The sequence below is a fragment of the Perognathus longimembris genome, chromosome 14, assembly GCF_023159225.1.
Source record: "Perognathus longimembris pacificus isolate PPM17 chromosome 14, ASM2315922v1, whole genome shotgun sequence".
Lineage (NCBI taxonomy): Eukaryota > Metazoa > Chordata > Mammalia > Rodentia > Heteromyidae > Perognathus > Perognathus longimembris.
In genome coordinates this window covers 46,061,189-46,087,606 of record NC_063174.1, presented here as the reverse complement: position 1 = coordinate 46,087,606, position 26,418 = coordinate 46,061,189, and the positions used below count along the sequence as shown (strand labels likewise).

General features: G+C 38.4%; 2 pseudogenes; one reads left to right on the top strand and one right to left on the bottom strand.

Annotated features, from left to right (window-relative positions):
• LOC125363035 overlaps window positions 1-838 on the bottom strand; it is a 59,015-nt pseudogene extending 58,177 nt beyond the window's left edge.
• A 19-nt stretch (window positions 839-857) lies between these two features.
• On the top strand, window positions 858-24,060 carry LOC125363034 (annotated as a pseudogene).
• The last annotated feature ends 2,358 nt before the right edge of the window (window positions 24,061-26,418 follow it).

Sequence of the window (26,418 nt, the reverse complement as noted above, 5' to 3'; positions counted from 1 at the left end):
CCGGTGCCAATACCAAGCTGTTTTTATTATTATAGCTTTATAATACAGCTTGAAGTTGGGTATTGTAATTCCTCCAGCACTGTTCTTTCTGCTTAGGATTGTTTTTGCTATTCTGGGTCTTTTATTGATTGAGAGATGATCGTTTGTTCCTTTTATTATATCTGTCTTATTAAAAGCTGTGTCTTCCCTTTTCTTAAGCCTAATGTTTTTTTGCCAGTCCTGGGGGCTTGAACTAAGGGCCTGAGCACCGTCCCTGGCTTCTTTCTGCTCAAGGCTAGCACTCTACCACTTGAGCCACAGTGCCACTTATGGCTTTTTGTATATATGTGGTGCTGAGGAATCGAACCCAGGGCTTCATGTATACGAGGTGAGCACTTTTACCATTAGGCCATATTCCCAGCCCAGTAAAGTCATTCTTGTTGAAAGTTTTGTGAATCTCCTCAGGAGTTTCCCCCTTAATCATATTGGCAACAGTCTTGCATGTGACATCAAGCAAACCTTTGATATCTAAGTAGTTTGCAATCAGAATAAGTTCGAAAAGTGTTCCTTGGTCAACTTTCAGGAATTCCAAGCAGGAATAGCATCTGTGCGCTTTTCTTTGTTCTCATCATCCTCAGGAGGAGGAGGATCACCCTTGTGGTGGGTGCACCACTGAATGACCATTTTTTAATATTACTGCATTAATATTTGGTAGAGGAACTGGGTTATCATCTCCTTCATCATCCATTCTCAAATCTTTCAACATGGTCTTTATGGTCACAGATTGTTTGGCAATTGAAGTTGATGGATCAACTTCAAAAATTTCTCCATCAGAACTCTGTAACTTAATTAAAGGCATGGTGTTTGGTCTCGAAAAGATGGCCGAAACGAGTCCGCCCGGGAGCTGGGCTACGTCCGAGCAAGGAGAAGAGAAAGACAAAGACAAGGCCACTGCCCATAGCAACTTTCTTGAGACTTGTTACCACATTTTGGACATCATGGTAGGTTATGATTTTGTGAATTTTTTTTTTTTTTGGCCGGTCCTGGGGCTTGGACTCAGGGCCTGAGCACTGTCCCTGGCTTCTTTTTGCTCAAGGCTAGCACTCTGCCACTTGAGCCACAGCGCCACTTCTGGCCGTTTTCTGTATATGTGGTGCTGGGGAATCGAACCCAGGGCCTTATGTATACGAGGCAAGCTCTCTTGCCACTAGGCCATATCCCCAGCCCCGATTTTGTGAATTTTTAAAGCATGAAACATTTGCTGTGTTTTTATGACAAATAAGATCACCAGTACAATATATATCACACATGTCAACAAGCATGAACATAAGACATATCAGTTACATAGTGAGATAAATGTAGAACTTATGATCAATGTGTTCTCATGATGATTTTTTTTTTGCATATCCTCAGATTTGGGAGTATTTGATTTGATATTCATTTTGTGTGTTTGATATTCATTTTGTGTGTTTGATATTATGACAGCTACTTGCATTTTTTCAACTTTTAAAAAAATTTTTATTGTCAAACTGATGTACAGAGAGGTTACAGTTTCATACGTTGGACATTGGATACATTCCTTGTACTGTTTGTTACCTCCTCCCTCATTCCCCCCTCCCCCTCTTCCTTTCCCTCTCCCCTCATAAGTTGTTCAGTTCATTTATACCAAACAGTTTTGCAAGTATTGCTTTTGTAGTCGTTTGTCTTTTTTACCCTGTGTCTCTCAATTTTAGTATTCCCTTTCAGTTTCCTAGTTCTAATACCAGTATACACAGTTTCCAATGTACTCAGATAAGATACAGAGATAGTGCAGGTACAACCACAGGAAGGGGATACAAGAAGATCATCAATAATAGAAGCTACGGTTTCACATAGCACGTTGAAGGTATCAACTTTTTAATTCTATCATTAAATATATTTTTTCAGGAGAGCATGTTTCTTGACTTATCTACTAGATTCACTCCTAAACTTCCAAGAGGATGCCCATTTCTTGCCTTCTCAGCCCTAGAATACTGGTTCAATATTAGAAAAAGGTGGAGCTTTGGAGCATGGTGGCCACCACCATGCCAAATGCAATTGGGGTCAAGCAGAATGATGGGTACAAGTAAAGTCTTTGTGTTTTCACAGGAAGATAAGGATTAGATGTCCATGAAAAAAAAAAAGCAGTTTTGTAGCTAAAATGAGGATGGAAACCATGGTGGAAAGCAGTGATAAGATGCACTTAAACATCAGACAATGAAAAATTGAAGTCTGACAACACCAGTTGCCCCAAGGTGACAGGGAAGCCTCAAGCCCTAATAGCAGGCGAGAACATTAAAGCCATGGTTTTTCAGAGGAAGTTGGTATTATCTCCAGCATCCAGAGAAGCTGACATCAAGAAACTTTTAGCCATGTCCACAAAGATGTGTGTATAAAATGCCCATTTAGTGCTCAATTTGGTAGCAAAACTTTGTAGCCAGGTAAATTTCCATGAACAGGGGAAAGATAAATGAGTTGTGTCCTATGATAAGCAAGTAAATGATATTTAGCAACTAAAATGAATGAGCTGAAACTATATATATCAGTATGGATAAATCTCATATATAAATCAAGCATAAAGCAGACTTTGGACTCAACAGTGCTGCCAACATCTTACTGTATGTTTGTGACTCTTATGCCACCATTTATCTTGTGCACTGTTGTTTTAATCATTTTTATGTTTCTGGTGCTAAGCACAGGACATGGTAACCCACCAGTTTTTAGGAAGAGAGGAAGGGAGGGAGGAAGAGATGGTGGAATTATGCAAGATTGAGGATTATAGTAAGAGAGAAATGGTCAGAGGAATACTGGAAATGGCAGTAAGGCATAGACAATAAGTCAGAGAAAAAGAAATGAAGGAAAAAGTGACCCCGTTTGTTCTGTGTAGCTAGGAGGGTACATGTTCCTGCTGAGAATGGAAGAACTTGAAGAATGGTGGGCTTATCTTTTTTTTGAAACACTTAAATCGTGTACTAGAACCTAAGTATATTCCTAAAGCTTGAATTTAATAGTGTTGTAGGCAACAGTGATAATTCGGAAAAGTAATTGCTAATCCATTGGGCAGTAAGTAAGATAAGTTGCAGAGAAATGGTAAGGGAAAATGGACATAAAGGAAACTGTAAAGCTTTGGATAAATTAGAGACTTGACAAATGGTTGTTGATTATTGATAGGCTTGAACTGGCTTAGATAAACTTATAGCAATCATCTTATTTGTGTTAATATGAAGAATATGTGGACATAGTCATTGGATACATTACACACAAATTGTCTTCACCAACTCTGGTTACTATTCAGATAATAAAACTAGCCATAATAACTCTCACTATAGCTATTCCCAGGGCTTGCAATTAGAATCAACCTCAACTCAATTCTTTAGATTTATTCATTTAATACAGTCACTGGTATCACAGGTTCAGGGGCAGAAACGGTACTAACTATAGGTCATAAGTAATTGCATTATGACCTAATACCAAATAATTATCGGAGAATTTCTTATCCCAATGATACCTTCATATAATTCTAAAACACTTTATGTCTTCTGGAAAACAATCTTGGGATTTTAGGTGAATAAACAGTATTTTACTGTCAAACACAGATATGAGTTATAGAATTTTTAGGATATTCAGATTTTCTACATTGTATTTTCTTCATATACTACAAGCTGTAAAAACACCAAGTAAATAAAATTAAAGCATATTAGAAAAGATAAACTTCAATTAATATTTGACAGAATTCAATAATATGCATCTGGGGCCCATTGTATACAACTTTGAACAACTTTTATTATGTTTCTGTATTGTGTTTCTGTTTATTATGTTTCTGTATTAAATCTAAGAATATAATCATGTGATAAATTCTGGGAACATAAAACGGTCTAAGTCGGCATGGAAAACCATGGTTCTTGGAATTCTAGTCCAACATCCATTTTGGTGATAGATTTGAATTAAGAATGATTTTTATATTTAAACTGGTTGAAGGAGATCTAAATCAAATATTTTTTGTTGTTGTTGTTTTGTTTTTTTGTTTTTTGCTAGTCCTGGGGATTGAACTCAGGGCCTAAGCACTGTCCCTGGCTTCTTTTTTGTTCAAGGCCAGCACTCTACCACTTGAGCCACAGTGCCACTTTTGACTTTTTCCAAATCCATGGCTTCATGCATGCGAGGCAAGCACTCTACCACTAGGCCATATTCCCAGCCCCTAAATCAAACTTTTGTTTATAAAGTTTTATTGAAACACAGCCAGACTCACTCATTTACATATGCTCTATAGCTGTTTTCAAATTACAGCCTGAGTGGCAGTTGTGACAAAGACGCTGTGGCCCACAAAGCCTAAAATATTTACTCTGTGGCCCTTTATAGAAAAAGTTTGCTGACCCCTTGTCTAAATATGTTATTTTGTAATTATGTAGTACTTTTCCTCCCAGAGATTGGCATAAACAACTTTTTGACCTACTCTACAATCTTAAGGTTTGGCTTTTCCTCAACCATCATATTAATGGGCTTTCCAAAGCCACAATACAGAGAATAGAAAATTATACAACTGTCATTTTATGTAGGAAATAGTGGCAATAATCATTTAGAATTTCCTGAGCACAGTAAGAAGAGCAACTGAAAGTACACTTTGATTAGAAGTCTCTTTGACTCTGGCTAGTCAAGAGATTTTATGTAACCAATGTGTTGAGAATGTCTTCACCAATAACATGGTGGGTCATAGACAAAGACAAACAGAGCTGGTATTTCCCTAAGAACCCAGAACAGAAGTTGCTAGATGAATATCTGCTTTCTTCTTCTTTAGGGCTTGGATGCCAGTTTGTATGACTGAACTTTATCCTGTGTATTCAGCTCTTCCTTTTAGTGTTTAACAGCTCTTTAAAAAAAGCCTTCTTCCATGAAATAATTCTTCCATGAAATAAGCTGTAGAAGTTTAGGCACAGAGGTTGTTCATTTGTGTGTGTGTGTGTGTGTGTGTGTGTGTGTGTGTGTGTGTGTGTGTTTGGTTGGTGTTTAATTACCTAGTTACTTTATCCCTGACACAAATGTTTTTCTTTTTTTTTTTTTTTTACTGTAACTTCGACACCAAGTTTCTGTCTGGTTTTTGTCTCAATGTGTGGATATTAATCTGTGACATTAGACATTGGATATGGGGTGAAATGTCCCCACACACTATAAAATAGCCATATACTTAGTAAGGCACATGGGAGGGAGAAATGTCCTTGGGATCCATGGGAAAATAATTTCTCTGTCATGCTGAGGGAAAGTCTAGAAATGATGTTTTCCTAATAAAATTTATTTTCAATTACTAAATTTTATTGGAAATAATGTCTAGCACTGCTATTGGCTACCCCATGTCTTTTAAACAGATGTGATTTTGTGTTTTTATAATTGTTGGATCCTGAAATATCTACATGAGGTAGATACTTTTTTTTTTTTTTAATGTCATGGTTTTGGAGCTTTTGCTTCCTTTGATGGCAATGAAGGCTGTTTAAGTAGCCAGAGACCTAGTCATGTTCAGGAAGGTTGAAAAAGACGACCGGGAATGGCAATCTCTATTGCTTCTGGAGAACTTCAAGAGAAGCCTGATACCCTGTGCTCTACTGTGATATGCTACATAGATCCAGTCAGGCTTTAATGCGGAATTAATTGATCTTTCTGTAGAACAGATCCGTTTCCTCTGTACTTTATCTTCTTCTCTCTTTCCTGTTTTTCACCCTCTCCTTCTTCATCTCATCTTTTCTCATTTTTTCTTTGGTTTTTCCCTTCTATTTTCTATTTTTCAGGTACAATATGTACTATTTTTTATTAGTAGTCTTTATCTAGGTAATATGGCTTGTGATTACATATTAATTGAGTGAAGTGTTGGGTTTTGGATGATCAAATCCACCATCATTACTTTATGCAAACAGGGAGACCCTGAAAGAAACAAATATACCTAGCCAGGACCAACTAGAAATCTTAAAAGAAAAATGTGTAGCTATTTTATTACTCTAGTTTGTGTCTTGCCTTGCCATTTATTTGACTTTTTTCTTATTTATTTATTCATTTTTTTATCCCAGAATAATAGGGTATTAACATTCTGTTGTTGCATAACATGCTACCAAACCCTTGGTGGCTCAAATCACACTTTTATATATCATAGCTCTGTAGATCAGAGGGGTCCAGAAGATTTAGATTCTGTGTTGGGTTAAAAGGCTAGATCTTCCAAACTCACTCAGGCCATTGGCAGAATACAGTGACTCATTATTGTAGAAATGGTTCCTGGGTTCTTGCTGGTGATTGGCTGTGGTCTTCTCAGTCTTCAAAGACCATTCTCAAAAGTTCACTTCTGTGGTTCCGTCCAGCCTAACACTATCCTCACAATTTTTTTGTTGCCCTTTGAGTCTCTTTGGATATACCTTCAGTTCCATCCCTAGTACCATCAAAAAAAAATCTCAGAAAATATTATATGTACAAATACATTTGTTAAATGTATGAACAGGCAGGTTTACGAAAAGTCTTGTGATAGGCAAAAGTGGGTCCCTAAAGACTATATCAACAGAAGCAGAAACCAGAAAAACAAGACAACATCCACAGAAAAAGTTGGGGAGGGGAGGGATGTTATGCAAGATGGTTTGAAAACTATTTATTTGGCATGGTTCAGAAAGTTTAAAAAAAAGGTTTGATTGGAATATATGAAAGAAGGGAAAATATTGATGACAAGGTTGGAAAGGTAGGCAGGAGCCATTTACGGAGCAAATTTTCATGTTTTTTTGCCACGTTTTGTGCAATACAAGTCTATTGGAAGTCATTAAGTAGGGGAGAGATAATATCTGATGCAGTACTTATGAAAATCACTTAGGTCTATGTGAACAGGGAGTTGCGCTTAGGTGCGAATGGCAGCCAAGAAAGTATTCTAAGCATCCAGATAAGAAATGATGGTAACTTGGAAGATGTTATCCCGGTTTTGTTTATCTGATGAGAATTTGCTAAGCTGTGACTGTCAGTCACATATAAGAGGGCAGCACTGTCTAGGGACATAAGTCTGCATTAGCCACCATTTGTAATGTTGAGGCTTAATGGTAAATGCCATGTTCTATGGTATTTATTTTTACCAAAAGTTCTGTTTGTAGCATATTTGGTATTCATATGGAATCTGAGGATTCATTTTGAGTTGGCACTTTTAATCTATGAATTATATCTATGCTTTTTTCTTTTGGATACGATTGTATGATTTAAGAAGAGTCAACCAGACAACTTTTCTGTCTTCAGGTGAGGATATTTCTTGTTTTTACAGGCCACGGTCTCATCTGAATTAGATCAGGAAGAGCAAAGTAATGAGTCAGCAGGGACAGCAATAGAACTAAAACCTGTAATATCAAAGTAAAAAGAATTCTAATTTTGCATTTGAAAAGCATGAACAATCCATGAACCCTTATAACTGTTCCAGTTAAGGAGAAAGGGAGCTTATAACAGTAAAGATTCTGGGAATAACGACTTTGAGTTGCTCAAAGTTCTTGGCCTGTTTTTCAAATTTTAATAAATAGGCAATCTAACCTGTCTACTCTAGGACAGAACTAACGTTTTATTTGGAATCAATACAGTGTACAGTTGTAACTCTTTTATAATTTCAGCGAGATAGAAGTTACTAAGTCTTGCTATTGGACAGGGTCAGAAAATAGATAATAGGTAGGGCTGCTGAATCTTGACATCTGGAAATAATCAATTCAAGGTCAACACATTATAGTCGGAAGCAATATGAACCAGCTCATGCACAGATATAAAAAATGTGCATGAGCAGAATTCCCAAGGCAAGAGCTTGGTGTGAGAAAGAAATGAAAAGACCTATAGGCACACAGGTACACAAGTATGGGCCAAGAACACCAATGAAAAAGACGATTCTACAGTCCCATGGTGATTACTGTCTTTGATAATTTTGCCTTTTCTTTTACTGTGCTCAGTTTACTTTTAAGCAATGTTTATCACCAGGGAGGAATTGGATATATTTTAGCCTTTAGCCACAAAGATTTAGGGAGCTCTGGCCATACCTCACAATTTGCCCAGTTGCCATCTCTTTGGCCTGTCCTACTGGAAGAAAACTTGGTTAAAGAGGTCCTTAAAATTATTCCACTAGGGGCTGGGAATATGGCTTAGTGGCTAGAGTGCTTGCCTCGTATATATGAAGCCCTGGGTTTGGTTCCCTAGCACCACATATATAGAAAACGGCCAGAAGTGGCGCTGTGGCTCAACTGGCAAAGTGCTAGCCTTGAACAAGAAGCTGGAGACAGTGCATAGGCCCTGAGTCCTAAGGTCCAGGACTGGCAAAAAAAAACAAAACAAAAAAACCAACATTCCACTACATATGATAGGCCACACATCGTTTTGGAGCAGTGTAGTTGAGACTGTGGCCAGTTGTTTTTTTGTGGGTTTTTTTTTTTTTTTTTTTTTGCCTAAATTTTCACTTTAGCATGTTGGCTTTTGGAATGTTCACCAATTAAGCAGACTTTACCTGTAGGACACTGTGTCTCTGGCAGCTACTGTGTGAGCTAGCCATATTTTCACAAGTGTGTAAAGTTTATTAGCTATAGTAGTTCATAAAGATTGTTGAGATGATACCTGTAAGGGGAAGTGGGATTAATATATCTTTGTTGGCATCTATAACATTAGGAAACAGAACTTTACATTCTCCCTGTTTGGGTTCAAATATTTAATTCACCTCTTACTACCTGTGTGATCTTCAGCAAGGCACTCAATTCTAAGTTCCTCATTTTGCTCATCTGTAAAAAGATGATGACAGGGCTGGGGATATGGCCTAGTGGCAAGAGCGCTTGCCTTGTATACTTGAAGCCCTGGGTTCGATTCCCCAGCACCACATATACAGAAAATGGCCAGAAGTGGCGCTGTGACTCAAGTGGCAGAGTGCTAGCCTTGAGCAAAAAGAAGCCAGGGACAGTGCTCAGGCCCTGAGTCCAAGGCCCAGGACTGGCAAAAAAAAAAAAGATGATGACAGTGATAATGTCCACATAGGTAGTGCTTGTGTTAGAGAACTATGAAGGTTAAATGAACTGACTTCATGTAAAAGTGCTTAGAAATGTACTGAGTATTGGTAGGTTCTCAATGAATGTTAGTTACTGTGATGTAATAACATTCTGAGTTGTGCCATGATCACATCAGAGGCTCCTTGAAGCATGACATCAGCATGAAAGACAAGGAAGGGTCCTTGGAAGGACTACCTAGTTACCAGGTGCTATAAGATTTTAAGGAAGCATGTTCATAATCTTGCTTACCAATAGGACTTCACAGTGACAGAGTCTGAAAGTTAAACATCGTATGGTGCTAACACTATAAAATACTGTTAATTCTTCTGTAGGGATGGCTTCCAAATTATTAATACTCTGAAGCTGTTTGGAAATTTCTATCCAACTTCTCCAGCACCTGTGGCAAGATTGTGAGAATGCGGGGAGGACATTTGAAGGTGAAGAACGTTGCTTCCTAGTTCTTCAAATATTAACCAAACTCTTTAAAATACAGTTATATGACCAAATCTTACATTACTGCTGATTCCATTTATTTGTTTGTTTGTTTGAGATGCTAGGGATAGAACTTAAGGCCTTGCACTTGTTAGACAAGTGGTTTTCCACTGAGCTAAATCCTCAATCCTTAGTTACTTGATCCATTTACTAAACCACTATATGGTAATAATAAACACATCTACTGTGCCATGCATTAATTATTAATTAATTATTGGCACAGAGGATTAAAATTAATTAATATGTTTCTGAGGATTAAGATAGATATGTTCTAGGTACATTTCACCTAATACTAATAATAATATTTAAATCATAAATTTATGTCAGGAAAAGATTTTTAAATGATTATTATTATAGCTATAATTGAGTTATAACTATAATAAATTACAAATATATAACTAAGTTATAACTATTACTATTATTATCTGGTAGAAGACACCTAAAAACCTGTCATTCTTAATCCTCACAAACTCTGAAAGTAACTTTGATACCCATTTTTCAGGGCAGGCTTGAGATGAGGTGCTACTCATTCTTATTCAAGATCACATAGCTTGCAAGTGACAGAATTGGAACTTAGGTCCAGGATTTAAATATTATAATGCCTTATATGTAATCGGACTCTGTACCAGTACCAGTACCAGTACCAGTACTCTGTACTCTGTACTGTGCTTATGAAACAAAATGTGACAAAGGCCCTAGTTTCTGGGAGATCAGTTAAGTCCTCAGTTAAGGAACTATCTCTGTACACAATGAGTGGCGACACTTTCAGATAAGGAACACACAGTGATGACCTGCTGTTATTCCTGAAAAGCCATGATCCAAACTTTCCTCCCTCTATTCAAAATCTGTTGTTGCATATTCCTTTTGGTCAGGGGTCTGACTTCAGACAGAGGAGTTGATAATTAAATGGTTGCAGGGTTGCCAAGTGTAAAAGTCTCACGTTCTAGATAATACTTCTTGATAAAAACACTCACAGAGTGAGTGGGAATGGAGGGAGGGAATGGAGGAGAGTCTTTGAATCCATTTCATTGAGGCATGTGGATTGTGCTCTATGTGGCAATTATACATATAGCACCTTCATTTGTGCAAGGGAAGAAGTGTCCTCAACTCTGTTTTCTAGCCCTAGCAAAACTCTCCTATCTCTGCTGCTTCTTTTCGTGTTGTTAATTTGTTTAAAATTTTCTGCCAGTACTGAGCCTTGAACTCAAGGCCTTGTACTCTTGCTTGGCCTTTCTCTGAAGGATGGCATTCTCTCACTTGAGCTACACCTCCTCTTCCAACTTTGTTCTGGTTTGCACTGAAATCTTCACTTCTCAGCTGCTTGAGTAATGAGGGTTGCAGGCCTCAGCCACTGGAGCCCAGCTTCTACCTCTGCTTCTTTAGTCTGAGTTCGCCTTTGAAGGAAGGTAAGACAAAAAGCTGCAACATTTCCTAAAAGTGAACAATTTACTTTTACAGTCAAATCTGACAGTGTGACCAGGAAATCTTGGTATTTTCTTCTTCTGTGCAGATAATGAATTCAGAAAAGGATGGACACCCCCCCACTTCTAAGTTTTAAAAAAGATGTTTACCTACCCTTCTGTTTTCCAATCCAAACTGGTATGATAGCTTTCAGGAGGTCAACATTTGAAAATGGCTTTTGAAAAAGAAAACCACCCACACTGAAAAAACTATTTTCCTTCCTAGTAAATGTAATTTTAAATTTCAAAGGCAGGATTTAGGTCAGTGGTTTGGGTCATTTTTTATTTTACCCAAACTGGGCCACCCTTCCCTTATTGTGCAATCCAGAGGAATCAGAAAGATGTCAGGTAATAAAAATCTAGCAACAGAGAAAGAAAAAAAAAAAAGTTGAAACATGCTTTGCCCAAAGTCACATGCCCTGAAGTTCTGCTGACTTCAGCAGGATTGGTCCATTAGCAATGAAGGGCAGAATCTGCTCCACTGATTTTATTGTCATTGAAGAAGAGGAGATTTTTCTCACTGTAAAATGGAAAAATATAATTTATGATTCAGACTCAGGCAGACAGGCAGGCTAAGAGATGGAAACTTACCTGCCTATGGCTTTCACTGCAATGATATGCAAGTGAGCGTGGACCAGGAATACCCACGCATGACTTAGAGGCGCTCAGGTTCCAAATGACCTTTCAGCTACTGGAGCGTTGCAGCATATGGGATGTGTTTTTCTGACAGCATGTGCAAGGTCCGGTTCCTGTGCCATGGAAGGAGGATGAGGAGTGGGCCAGTGACCTTTGCAATCTGCCAATCTCTGTTACCCTTATAAATCCTTTCAGTGCAAGGCAGGGGCTAGGAAGACTACTTTTCCCCTCGGATATTAAGCTTCAGTTCACGGGTGCTGACACTGAATCTGCACTAATCACCTTTGATGGATGGATGATGAAACTAGGGACAAGGGGAGGGAATGCTGTTCCTTGGGAACTCCTTTCCAGGCTTCTTTTTTCATTACCCCCAACCAGCTATACTTGTCTTCAAATTTATACGCTTCTCATTGCCTGCATTTATTTGACCTTTTGATTGCATCTGAATATATTCTTTTCTATGCGAAAAGACTTCAGGTCTATAGTCCTTTAGCTGATTGATGAATACGCTGCAGAGAAGATTGAAAGGATCCCAAGCATACAAATATGTTTTTCTCCATCATCCCAACTTTCTCTTTATTCTAATTCTTTCTGGATGCTCAGATATTTATTTGACAAATATAACCTTGTGCGTGGCACATAGTAGACATTTAATTCACGTTTGCTGAGTAGATAGATAAAAGGTTTCTTATTCATAGAAGAGGTTGTATGTGACCGGGGTTGTGAAGGATAAATGGAAAAAAGAATCTTGGGGTCTGAGGAAGAGCAAAGCAGAGGTGTGAAAGTTGAAGCCATGGGTGCTGCATGGACACAAGGAATGGGATTAGGAAGCAAATTAAGAAAGACGTGTTGAATGAAAGAATGAGTAGTGGTCTTAGACACTGAGAAAATCTAAAGATGAACAAGCCATCCCTGCTTCATAGAGCTTGAAGTGCAATAAGGGAAGAAATGTTAACAGCCAATGAAAACCAAACATATTCACCCAGGAGATATTTATTGAATTCCTACTATAGTGGTCAGAGTTTTCCAGAGAAGACAGCAAGTAAGAACTCTCCTCTTTCTTCTCTCTCTCTCCTTCCCTCTGTTCCCCAGCTCTCTCTCTTTATATATGTATATGTATATTTGCTATTCGTCATATGGCTACGTACATAAATATGCATACACACACACACACACACACACACACACACAAGATGTAGGATTGTGAGATCTGACAAGTCTGACATATACAAAGTAAGCTGGAGCCCCAGAAAAGACTTGATGATATAGCTAGAATTGGAAAGCAAAGTGGAGGCAGAATTTCCTCCTATTTAGGGAACCCTAGTCTTTTTTTTTTTTTAAAGACCTTCAACTGATGACTGAGGGTCATTTGTATTTTAGAGGGTCATCTGCTTTTCTCAAAGTGTGTCCTAATATCACCCCAAATACCTTTAACTATATATTGTGGCCTGGTCTACCTAGCACTTCATTCTAGCCTTACGCCTACCAGGTGCCTTGTTCTGGGAACTTGGCATACAGCTGTGAATGAGACAGACGAAAATTCCCGTGGTGGAGGTCACAACAAAGATCTAAAACTCCTATTACAAAATATGGTAAATATTATGAAGGAAATAAGATAAAACTCCCACGAAACCTACTAAGTTCTGGTTAACTCCTGTAATCCTAGTTATTTAGGACACTGAGATCTGAGGATTGTGGTTCAAAGACAGCCCAGAAAGAAAAGCCCATGAGACTCTTGGAAGTGTGGTACAAGTAGGAGTCATGACTGAGAGTGAGAGGGTCTAAATTGGAACCCCAGTACCTCCTAATCTCATCTCCCAATTTCTTCCTGATCCATTGACAAATCCTATAGTTCTACCTCTGAGAAATTGCTATGCCACGATCCTGCTTACAATCCTGGTTTAGATCTTCCTTATCTCTTTCTGTAGCTATTTTAACAGTTTTCCAATCTCCCCCTTGCATTCCCTTTTTTGGTCCAACATAGATCTCTCAACTAATGTTATGTTCCTAAAAAGAGTTTGGCTGGACATTGGTTACTTACACCTGTAAGGCTACCTACTCAGGAGACTGTGATCTGAGGATTGTATTTTGAAGCTAGCCTGAGCAGAAAAGTCTGTGAAACTCGTATCCCAATTAGCTAGCACAAAGCTGGAAGTAGAGATGTGGCTCAAATGGTGTAATGCCAGCCTTGAGCAAGAAAGCTAATAGACAACAGCTAGGTCCTGAATTCAAGTCCCCAGTAGTGGCACATGAAAAGAAAAGAGAGAAGGATGAAAGAAAGAGAAAGGAAGGAAAGAAAGAGAAAGAAAGGAAGAAAGAAAGAAGAAAGAGAAAGAAAGACAGACAGAAAGAAAGATGGACCACCTGGGGTTGGGCCTGGCTTCACCTGTTCAGGCAAATCCTTAAGAGAAGTTTAGGATCTACTGGATTGTATTTTGAAACTGGCCTGAGCAGAAAAGTCTGTGAAACTCTTATCCCAAGTAGCCAGAAAAAAGCAGGAAGTAGAGCTGTGGCTTAAGTGGTAGAACACCAGCATTGCATCAGAAATCTGAGTGATAGTGTAAGGCTTTGAGAGGTACATACACAAAAATAGATTACTGTGCACAGCAAACTAATACTCCATTTAGAAGTCCAATGGGAAAAAAAAGTAACCACAGGTATTTAGGATTCATACCATGTTATATCATACCACGATGTGTGCTTCATAGCACATCATAGCACGTTGGCATATTAAAAGCCCCCCATATGAATGAATTTAAAGAAAAGACAAAAACAAATTTGTCTGATTGTACTTCATGTAAGATGTTTCAATAAAAAAAAATCAAATTGTTGGTTTTTCCACATGATACCTATGAATATGCTAAGAATAAGTGTTTAAAGGAACCTTCTATGTAGATTACTTTCCAAAACTGACCTCACTTTTCCCTTCCTTATAAAAGTTTGATGGTTCAGGAAAGGAGATGGAATGATACACAAGCTCCATGGCCTGGATGCAAGGACGCTCATGGTCTAGCTTCCACTTTCCTTCTGAGCTACATCTTAATTAAATCCTCATCCTCTGTCCTCCAAACCCTCATGATGCAGCCATTCTCCACTAGTGTCCATGATAAAAAAAAAGTGACAAAAATTATCTTTCCTACTTCTCTTCTTGCTCTTTCATTTGCCTTCCTTTTACTTCCAACGTTCTTGTCCAATAGGGATACAACTGAGCATCGTCTGTAATGAAATGCTATTTTTTTATTAAGAAAATATTAGCTTGATATCTACCTTGGACCAGTCATTGAGATCTATTTTTAAGATGGCTCTAATCAAAAATAAGCTCTCTTTCTACAATAATGCCATAGTGAGTTTTAGGTTACATTTTCTGTATATATACTGACATATTGTTTGTGTATTTATTTGTAGGTAAAGTGACTTTTTGATTTTGAACAGAGCATCTACCACAGCATTCATTGCCTTTTTATTGGTGCATTTAGATAACTTACATTAAGTTATTTAATTAATGTAATTTGACATTTTGGGAGTTGAACCTGCCACATTACTGATTATCTTCCATTTCTGCCATATATTCAAAGATTTCCTTTTTCTCCTCTGCCTTGTTTTATGTTTTTATATATATACCACAAGTGTATGAAGTTAAATTAAACTTTTTCAACATTTCTCAACTATTTACAATATACACATAGATATATAAAGTTTAAGTTATAAGAATATACACTGAAATTATATTTTGGTATTTTACATGTGAGGTAGAATCTTGCAATAATATAGCTTTATTACTTCTCTCCCATAATCTGTAATGCTTTTTTTATTTCACTTTTTTTGGCCAGTCCTGGGGCATGAACTCAGGGCCTGAGCACTGTCCCTGGCTTCTTTTTGCTCAAGGATAGCACTCTGCCTCTTGTGTTCCACCACTTGAGATATGCCCCAGATTTAATTATTTTTAACACAAGTAAGAATAAGACAGGCATGTCTTTAACATATAGCATTCTTTAAGATAAGCATTTCTTTTGCCCTTAATTTTTTTGTGTAAATCCACATTTCCATCCTGGTATTGTACTCCTTTTAATGGAAAAACTTGCCTAAATTTTTTTGAGTGATAGATGCTGATAGTTATTTCAGCTTTGGTTTCTATGAAAACTTATTTTTCATTCATTATGGAAAGAGAGTTTCTTTGAGTACAGAATACAAGGTCAACATTTTGTTATTGTTGTTGCTATTGTTTCTTTTAGGCCTCTAAAGGGGTAATTCTAATGCTTTGGAATCTATGTAATTACCAGCTAAATGTCTGCTGTACTTCTCTTCTTGATTCTTTTATTCCTTTTCTGTACATATTCCTTTTGGCTATGGCTTACCTTTAAGACTTCTATTTGGAGTTTATCACTTTGACTAAGTTGTGTCTAGGTATCTATTTGTGTTTATCCTATGTGGAATTCTCTGAGCTTACTGGAGGTATTGTTTGCTGTTTGCCATTATTTTTTGGAAAATTGTTAGCCATACTTCATTAAGGACTTTTATTTCTCCATTCCCTCCTTTTCTTCTTTACTTGTATTGTTGTTGCTGTTGTTGTTGTTGGTTGTGGAGCTAGGAACTCACTTCCCAGGCGCTGTCCCTGAGCTCTTTTGCTCAAGGCTATGACTGTACTACTTTAAGCCACAGTATCACTTGTGGTTTTCTGGTGGTTAATTGGAGATAAGACTCTCATAGTTTTTCTCACATGGACTTTCCTGGCTGGGCTTGTTTTGAACCACTGAAGCCAGATCTCAGCCTCCTGAGTAGCTAGGATTACAGGTCCTAGTCACCAGTGCCCAGCTCTTCTTTACTTAAAATACTCATGTTATACCTTGGTAGTTATTCACCAGATTAATGGTCTATTTTTACTTCCTTTCTTTTCTACCTTTGTACTGTAATATTTGTGAAAATCATTGTTTTCTTCTTATGCTATGACATGTTTAACACTGTTGGTTGTGCTTTTTCCCTGTTCCACAGGCCCACAGAAAGAGAGCCATAATTAAAAGGGAAACTCCTTATTACAGCTAAAACCTGGGGCTTCATATACCATAAATCTCAAAGAACTTCCTTAGCAAAGGAGAGACTGTATTATGAAACTTTCCAAGCAGACTCTTTTTTGCTTGTGGTAAAACTACATGGCTTTTGATAATTAAAGTGTGAAGGTAGGAGAGAAGTCCAGAAAGTGATCCACAAATCTCTGTCCCAGCAAGATCTCTGAGGAGCATATCTGGAACTACTCCTAGTGACGCATATTATCTGTGCTTGATTTTAGAAACTTACTGAATGGAGCTGAAGAAGGAGATCTGTAGTTTGTGACTTGTAGGGATAGTCGCTTCAACTAAGGGCACAAGTTCAAACCCCTATTTAAATTTCATCCATCAAAACAAGCATGGGAAACAAACCCATAAAACACATTCACTGTCATCATTATTTGCAGCTACATTTGTGAAATTCTCACAAAAAATCATGGATACATTTATATGATGGGTATAAGGGAAAATATAAAAAATAGACAATAGCTTCAAGCAGTTCAACTTAAAAATATTACAAAAAGTGTGTACAGTTAAACAACAATAAGATATAAAGAGATTTTTAAATTTTTTATCCTCAGATGATTAATAGTCTTTAGCTCGCAAATGTTTATCAACTTAAATTCAGGCAAGATGAAAAAAGACACTGAACCTAGACTTAAATCTAAACATATTTTAATATTTAGAAAAAATGTTTGTAAGCATTCAGATAGAAGAAATGAGTTTTGTATGAGTTATATCTCTTTCATAATATTAAATTCTATGGGATGATTTTTAGATTTTTGAAGGATAAAACATGATTTAAGAATTGTGTACTCAGTCAATCTATTGTTCACATGAATAGCAATAAAAAAGAATTCTTGGAAATGTCAGGCTCAAAGATTTTAAAGCAAGGGTTTTTATGTTGTTAAGTTTCTAAAGAAAATGTAAAGCTATATTCTGGAACAGAACTCAGAATAAAACTAGTATCTTTCTAATTGCTTTATTAAGGTAGAATAACCTGACAAGAAACCTTGCAAACATCACAAGTACTTGCACACATCCACCACACTAAGAATCTCATTCCTAAATATAAATGAAAAAATTTCCATTTCTAAGTTAGAATCAATTAGAATTTTTAAATTAGTTTTCAATTTTAAATTAGTAACACAGTTACTGAATTGTATTAAAAGAAAAATAATGAACAAATGCTTCTATGTAGAAAAAATATAGACACACTACACAATTGTAGACCAAGAATAAAAATATTCTTTTCTTAGAAATGGAAAAAAAAAATTTATGTGATCTGAGGGCCAGTGGCTCATGCCTGTAATTCTAACTACTCAGGAGGCTGAGTTCTGAAGATTACAGTTCAAAGCCAGCCTGTGCAGGAAAGTTTATGAGATTCCTATCTCCAATTAACTACCAAAAAGCCAGAAGTAGAGCTGTGGCTTAAATGGTAGAGTGCCAGCCTTGAGCAAAAAATGCCAAGTAAGAAAGCAAAGCTGTAAGTTCAAATCCTAATACCGGCATGCTCATGTACATACACCTGCACTCACACACACACATACACAACACACAGGCACGCACACACACACACACGAGAGTGATGAAATAGGTATCTTATAAACATGAGTCAAGGGATTTACTATATACTTAAATAACATGAAAACACAATAGAAAGAAATTGTGAATAGTAAAAAAATGGAAATATTCAGGTGTAAGCTTATCCGGAAATATATTGGAAATAACTTATAACATTAACTAATTGTTAGGCAGGCACTCTACCACTTGAGCCAAGTTTCAAGAAGGGTCCTGAGTTTTCACCTGTGACCACCTTCAGACTATAATGCTCCTATGTACAGATGCTCAGTAGTTGGCATCACAGCCGGGCATCATCAGGCTTTAATTAAAATGAGGTCTTGCTAACTTTTTGCCTGGGCTGGTGCCGTGTTTCTCTTCTCCAAATCTCTACCTCCTGAGTAGCTGGAATTACAGCCATGATTTATGTGCAACATTAAATTTGAGAACAAGTAGGTGATAAATAATGATAATTCTTTCAATAGTAATAAAGATAAGGTACTTAGTTTCACACAACGGTATTCTGTAAAGCAACAATTAGGAATATCTATGATTTTACTGTCGCTGGTCAGGGATGACTTCTGATTCAACTCTGTATGCGGATAGGTTTATTTTCTCTTGATCTTACAGACTACCTGAGAGTAGTGATGAGGACACGAGAATGAATTATTTGGCTCCAGGTTCACGTACTAGGGCATAGTGTTTGCATAGTATTGGTTTCTGGTGAGGCTCTCATGGTACTTCAACTGATGATGAAAAGGGCACGGGAAAAAAGCCCACATGGAAAAGAGGAAGGGATGAGGGGGTGGAACGCTGTATAGAAACTCTGTCTTGTAAGAACCAATCAATTTCTGGGAGATCTAATCTATTCTTCTGAGACACTGGGGGGGGGGAGGGGGGAGGGGGGAGGGGGGAGGGGGGGTTGAGGCTTCTCTCAAAGGTCCTATTGCCCAACATTGCCACAATGGCAACCCAGTTTTTAGCACGTGGGGTTTTTGTTTGACAGGGCCAAATAGTATCGCTAGCAAAGCTAAAGCCAGTCTCAGCAGCTGCCAAGTCACTTCTCTGCATACTTGGATGGAGGGAGGGTTGCCATCAGGGGCTGAGGAACTGGAGACAGGTTCTCATTGTTCTATAAATGGCCATGGTTCAGTAGAAACTTTGTATGTGCCAGCTGTCCCAGCCACAGCCTTATCTGTCATGCTTGCTACTGTGTCCCTCAGCACCTAGACACATAGTCAATATTAGTTTAAGGAAAGAATACATGATATTGATCTGTCAGGTGTGTTCTAAGGAAATCACCTGGGAGCCAGATCTGAGACATTTGTCTTGCCTCCCACACTTCATCTCCTTTCCTTATCACCTGATGGTGAACCCAAGATTTCAGAGAATCAGAAGTTGCTAATTGTTGGGAAATTCTGGGGCTCTCTTATCTTTGAGACATAGGGGGAAATTGCTGGAGCCTGAGCAGATTTGGTCTGAGCTTGGTTTTGGTTTTTGGACCATAGAATGCTTTTTGAGTTTACTTCCTGGAAAGTAGATGAATGAACTCTTTATGTCCTTAACAGGACCCATAACTGGGTCTACATGAACAGAAGAATGTCCATGTCCTTTGGCAGGAATGCTTGCTAAAAATACTTGTTTTAAAGGTGGAACGACACACCTTGTGAGGCCGAGTTGCCTATTAACTGGAAAACATCCTGTATTCATTACCTATTGCTGTTACAAATGGCCAAGTATTCAGGTGCATAAATGGGCACCTGTAAGTTGGAAATTTGACATAGATGTTACTGGACCAAAATCAAAGTGTTGTTAGCTGGCTACATTCCAGTTTGGAGGAAAGATCTCCATCTTGGTGTTGTCAGTTTCTAGAGAAAGCATTCCATTCCAAATCCACTCATTCCATGATGTTCATGGACCATTCCTCTGATTTTAGTATTGTACCTTTCAGGCTTTCTCCCTGGAGTCACATTTTCCTGACTCCCATGTCTGTAAAGGTTTGCCAGGTTGGGCCTACCTGAATAGGATAGGACCCTCTCACTATATATTGGTCCTAATTGGAGCTGAAAAATCTCTGCATGTGAAGTAACATATTCATGGGTTTCTGAGATTGAGGTTGTTGATGTATTTGGGGACTCATAGTTCCATCTGGCATAGAACCCCAAGGGAACCTATAACTTGAGTATCATTGCTCTATAAGTAGATCAAATGATCATACTGCAATATCAAAAGTCACAAAGAAATGATTTCTTCGAGGAAAAAGTCTAAAGGTTTTATTCATAAACATAATGGTTCATTCAGCCTAATAAAACAAAACTTAGATCCTATTCCTCCCATCAAGACTTAACTGGGAAATTAATGTATTAATGTAAACCAGCATGGTCCTTAGTTCATTTGCAGAATCTGCTACCTTAGTCTATGTTAGGAACATGGCATCTTAGCTGGTTATTTGGAGTTTTTGGATATTTGACCAGTGGGGATTCCAAATACTGAGATTTTTTTTAAGATAGCAATTATATATCACTAGAAATGGATTGCTTCTGACTGCAATTTTAAGAAAAAAAAGATAAGATTACTGACTACAGTATTATTGTTGTACATTGATGATGGTCCTAGAAACATATACACTAGGCTCTGAGCAAGATTTACTAGAATTTAATTAAGACATAGGAAGGGTCTCATTGATTATGTTTGCCCACGCTGTGCACCAGTTATTTACAGATGTATGAGCAGGAACATGAAAAAGTGTGTGACCTACATGTGTCTGAGAATATAAATAATAAAGTCCTTCTGCCAAAAGTTGAAGTTGTTTATAGCCTGTGGAGAATTTTATGGTAACTATTTTTGTCCTGTCATTTCTCTGTATCTTATGTAAACATCACTTGAAGAGGATTATCTGCAAACAAGAATTAGCATTAAAAATAAGATGTCCTCATCAAGCTTTCAACAGATTGCACTTTCCAAATTGACTTGCTGTCAACAGCCTTCATGACTGCAGAGGTATCAAAATGTGAATACAAAGAAGAGGGGAGGAAGCTCCCTCCAAGTGATCCAAGCATCCTTCCTTTCTACATAGTCATTCTTGAATATGGTGGAATGTTTATCCATGAGTACTCTAAAGGTGTGTGTGTGTGTGAGAGAGAGAGAGAGAGAGAGAGAGAGAAAGAGAGAGAGAGATAGAGAGAGAGTGAGTCTGCTATGAACAGATAATTCACTATAAAACAATAGAACATTCTTTTATATTCCTTAATATGTAGGTGACGGAGCTAGATGTTGATGTAGGTGCTTGCCTGTGATACTAATTAATATGCAAGCTGAGGTTTACCCTAAATCACTGAGCATCAATAAACTGGAGATGGAGGACCTCAGATATTTTTTGCTCCCTACTGAAGTCCTGTAGTCTTGGGTCTCTGTTTCCTTAATTTAGGGGATGGGAGTGAAAGGCTATCATGTAATGTGGTTGTTGAATAAGTGCTCTGAGCAAAAAGTCTCATTTTTTAGTCCTGGCATTGCCACTTTCCAGTTGTGTGACATTGGGGAAGTTATGCAATTCCTAAAGACCTCCATTTCCATATTTATAAGTAGGGATGAAAACCATACTCATTTCACAGTACTATAGGGAATTAAGTCATTTGGCTTATGCAGAATGCTTAAAATAATACCTGTTACAAACTAGGCACTACAGAGATGACCGTATTACTATTCTTGCTTGAGGTCATTTTGTAGGTCAAATATTATTGTAAAGCATTGTGTAAGTAACTTTTAGTCAACTGAATACTTTCTGGGAATGCTTTTATGAGAGCTATGTATTAGGAGTAAGGTATCTGCTGTGACCTAAATAGCGCTAGCCCACCTTACTCTGAGTAAAGTCATATCCACAATTCCTCCCAAGGGCCAGGAAATACCTGCATCTCCTCAGTATTTCATCAGTGAGCTGTGTGTTCACAGGAACATGGCCTCTTCACCATCTACTCTACAGGGATGATTCTAGGGCAGATGAATAAGGTACTGCCTCAATCAACAAAGCCAAAAGCAAAAGATTACTCTCCTCCAAGTAATATATTTTGATATGGCATTTAAAATAAATAAATATAAATATTCTAGGATGAACAAAATATTTTAAAAAAAAGATTAAAGCTGACTGCCACTGGCTCATGCCTGTAATCCTAGCTACTTGAGGAGCTGATATTTGGGGTTTGTTAGTTTGAAACCAGCCCTGGCATGGAATGTCTATGAAACTCTTATCTCTTAAGTAACCACCAGAAAACCCGGTGAGGTGCTATGGCTCTAAGTGGTAGATTGGTAGCCTTAAGAGAAAAGCTCAGGAAGAGCACCCATGCCCTAAGTTCAAGCCTCATGACCAACAACAACAAAAAAGAAGATTAACATTATTCGTTTTGCCTTTGGTTTCAACCTGCAGTATGACTTGGTCCTGAGTAATACACTAATACCTTCCATATAAAAATTCAAATTACTCAGAACTGTGTGAATAAAAGCAGTGGCTAAACATTAATATGATGATGTCCTGAACTCTGTATTTTGGATATAATAACTCAATACAAATACTACCAGTTACAATCACACTGAAATTAAGTGATTTGGTCGGGTTGAGATTCAAACTTAAACTTAAGTAGCCTGTTTCATTTTCTGAACTACTCTGCACCCATCTACGTCTCGTATGATTCAAGAATTAATTCCATCTGATTACTTGTAGAGACTTGTCAAAGTCGCAGACTCCTAGGCTCCCTCTGGTCTACTAAGCCATTCACTCACGGTGAGGCCTGGGAATCTGCATTCAACAAGCTCCTGATTCTCTTCACTCTAGTTCACCTTCCCTTCCCACAATTCCATTCTGCTTGAACTTCACCACTCATTTTTTTTTTTTTTTTCAAGAATAGGAGAGCAAAAAGAGGTCTCTGGAACCTCTTAAGAAAGGAAGTAGTGGCGCCGCCCGCCGCTCTGCCCGTCCCGGCCGTGCCCGCCGCGCCCCGGCCGTACCTGGGGCAGGTGGAGCACATCCTGCGCTGCGGCTTCAGGAAGGAGAACCGCAGGGCACCGGCACGCTGGCTGGCCGTGTTCGGCAGGCAGGCGCGCTGCCACCTGAGAGATGAAGTTCCTCTGCTCACAACCAAACGTGTATTCTGCCAGGGTGTTTTGGAGGAGCTGCTGTGGTTTATCAAGGGTTCCACAAATGCTAAAGAACTATCTTCCGAGGGAGTGGAAATGGGGGATGCCAATGGATCCAGAGACTTTTGGGACAGCCTGGGATTTTCTGCCCGAAAAGAAGGGGACCTGGGCCCAGTTTATGGCTTCCAGTGGAGGCATTTTGGAGCAGACTGCAAAGATAGGGATTCAGATTACACAGGCCAACGAGTAGACCAGCTGCAAAAAGTGATCGACACCATCAAAACCAACCCCGACGACGACTGACCGGCGGATCATCATGTGTGCCTGGAACCCTAAAGATCTCCCCCGATGGCGCTGCCTCCCTGCCAGCTGTACCAGAGGTCTGGAGACATGGGCCTGGGCGTGCCCGTCAACATTGCCAGCTGTGCCCTGCTCACCTACATGATCACACACATCAGGGCCTTGCAGCCAGGTGACTTTGTACACATTTTGGGAGATGCACATATTTACCTGAATCACATTGAGCCACTGAAAATCCAACTTCAGCGAGAACCAAGACCTTTCCCAAAGCTCCAAATCCTCCGAAAAGTTGAGACAATTGATAACTTCAAAGCTGAAGACTTGCAGATTGAAGGGTCCAGTCCTCATCCGACTATTCAAATGGAAATGGCTGTTCAGAGCGCTTTCAAAAGCACTGTTACAACGGTGTTGCCCAGGTGAAAGTTACTTTTGTTCAAAAGGAAAAAGCAAGTACAGGAGGTCAAAAATGTCTCAGTAACTTACCTGTTAGGACTCATTAGTGTTATAGTGTTTCTTTTAGTAATAGAAGTGTAATAGTGTTATTAGTGTTCTAGTGTTTCTTTTACTAATAGAAGGCATTGTTGAGTTGGGTGAGCTCACTGGGGTGCATGCAATGTAGAGATGAGTTAAGTGCAGACATGCAGGGGAGTTTCAATCCCAGGCATTCAGGAAGGCTGGTGACATTCTTTAACTACATATGCTAAACTTGAAATCAGCACCATCAGTTCTAATGTATAGGATGTTTATAAGTGTTTATAAAGTTATACTATGTTTTATATACTGCTGTAATAAAGACCCATTCTCCTTTTTTATTTCAAAAAGATGAAGTAGTTGGCATTTAACAAAGCAGTTTATGAATCGATGCATCTTCATTAACAGTCACTCCTGTCAACATCCTCACCCACCAGCCCTTCCTGGCCCACCCTTTCCCTTCCTTTTGCTAATTTTGTAGTGTATACATTACATTCTTTCTCTCTCTCTCTCTCTTTTTCTTTCTTGTTTTTTTTTTTTTTTTTGCCAGTACTGGATCATCTTGATCTTAGTGCCTGGGTGCTGTCCCTGAGCCTCTTTGTGCTCAAGGCTAGCTCTCTACCACTCGAGCCACAGTGCTACTTCTGGCTTTTTTGGAGTAGTTTATTGGCTTCCAACCATGATCCTCTGGTCCCAGCCTCATGAGTAGCTAGGATTACAGGGGGGATCCACAGGCATCCAGCTCACATTGCATTCTTGACTGTGTTTTCCTTTCCTTCTTCATTCTATCCCTCCCACTTGCAGTTTCCTTCTTCCCAACCCCCTCAAGTGCCTTTTTCCTGGTGCTTACTTATTTTGTTAGGTTTTGACTTTGCCTTTATAAAGAATTACAGTGCTTAAGCTCTCCCTTGAGCCTACCATAATTCAGTTAACACATTTGTAACCACTTGCATACCACTCAACATGTTTACTTAGAGATTTAGAGGCACATTCTAGCTTCTATGCAACCTTTGTCTCTCTGGGCCTGATTTAGTTCACTTAATATTGTTTTTTCCAAGTCTTTCCACCATTTCTTTACAAATGGCACAATATCACTCTCTCTAATGAAGGAGTAAAATTCTATTGTGTAGATATACCACATTTTCTTGATTCAGCATGGTTAAGAATTTTTTTATCCTCTCAGGAAAGAAAGTTTGTAAATACAATACCCTATGTTTATCTCTCAGACCAGCCTTGTCAAGCTGTCTCTGAGGGAAGACAGGAGGAGACTGAGGAACACGCACACACATACACACATACACACACCTTAGAGAAAACTAGGAACTGGTGGAAAACTAGGACTGGTGTCAGTACTCAGAAATCTAAACTGAAGCAGCCCAGGTTCTGTTCAGTGTATTTATTTATACAGTGTTTTTTCATAAGGAAGGAAAGGGACAGGTCAAGAAATACATGACAACTTGCATGCAGCAGGTGCTGACAGCTTTGGCAATACAGGAAAGAGAAGGCCTATGGTTGAGATAGCTGAACTCAATGTCTAGCTTAACGGTTAAAATGAGAAAATCCTCCTCCTTCTATGCCTCTTCACCAATCAGTTGTTGCATCTTGAGGCCACGGGCAGGGGACAAGGCTCACAACTGTTGCCCCAAGAGCTCACATTTCTGGCTCCCAACATTTATCTTTGTTTCAAAAGGAAATCTGTTAGTAGCCTACCTCAAAGTATTTTTATTGTACAATCATGTGAGTCATGTGATCTTTATTATAGGATTGGTTGATCATTTTGCTCAACCAAAAGAATGTTCCTTACTCTGAGGGTAGTTTTCTGACCATTTATAATGAATATTAATACAATTACATTTACATCTCCCATATTTCAACTTGTTTTCTATAGTAATCTATCAACAACTGTTTATACATTTTCTTTGATCGCTTTTCATCCTTTTATCCAATTAATGTGGTTCATGGTTTCATTTTATCTCCACTACTGAATTATACCTACACTGTTGGAAAAGTGGTTGCTCCTAGGGCTTATCATGTACATCTTTAACTTACCATAATCTTCTTCAAATAATATAATACCACTGTACTATTAAATAAGTAATAATCCTGTACCATCATTGGATGAGGAATGGATTAACCAAGTTCCCCTCAACTTCTGCTTTTTAAATTCAGATTGGCCCAGCGCTGTTTAAGGAAGTTATAGGAAAATAAACATAGGGCACATTCTAAGAGACAGATAACAAGAAAACTTATAGTACTGAAATAAGTTCCAGTAATGGATGCCAGAATTCATGAAGATAAGTAAATACAGAGAGTCCTTTCCTT